Source organism: Eimeria mitis, genomic scaffold (assembly GCF_000499745.2).
Source record: "Eimeria mitis Houghton genomic scaffold, Emh_scaff1806, whole genome shotgun sequence".
Classification (NCBI taxonomy): Eukaryota; Apicomplexa; class Conoidasida; order Eucoccidiorida; family Eimeriidae; genus Eimeria; species Eimeria mitis.
In genome coordinates, this window is record NW_013570126.1 from 10000 (window position 1) to 10273 (window position 274).

The following is a 274-nucleotide window of genomic DNA, read 5'->3' on the forward strand; positions in this document are numbered from 1 at the left end:
CCTGCTGCTGCTGCTCCTGCTGCTGCTGCTGCTGCTGTTTGCTGCAGCAGCAGCTGCAGCGGGGACGGTACAGGGAACGGTGATAGCAGCAGCAGCAGCAGCAGCAGCAGCAGAACGGATGTACAGATGAAACAACAAGGGTTTGAAGGGGAGCAGCAGCAACTGCAGCAGCAGCAGCAACAGCAACAGCAGCAGCAGCAGCAACAGCAGCAGCAGCAGCTGCTGCTGCCTGAGTTGATTTGTGTTGGTGGTTTGTTTAAAGAGGAAGCAATCG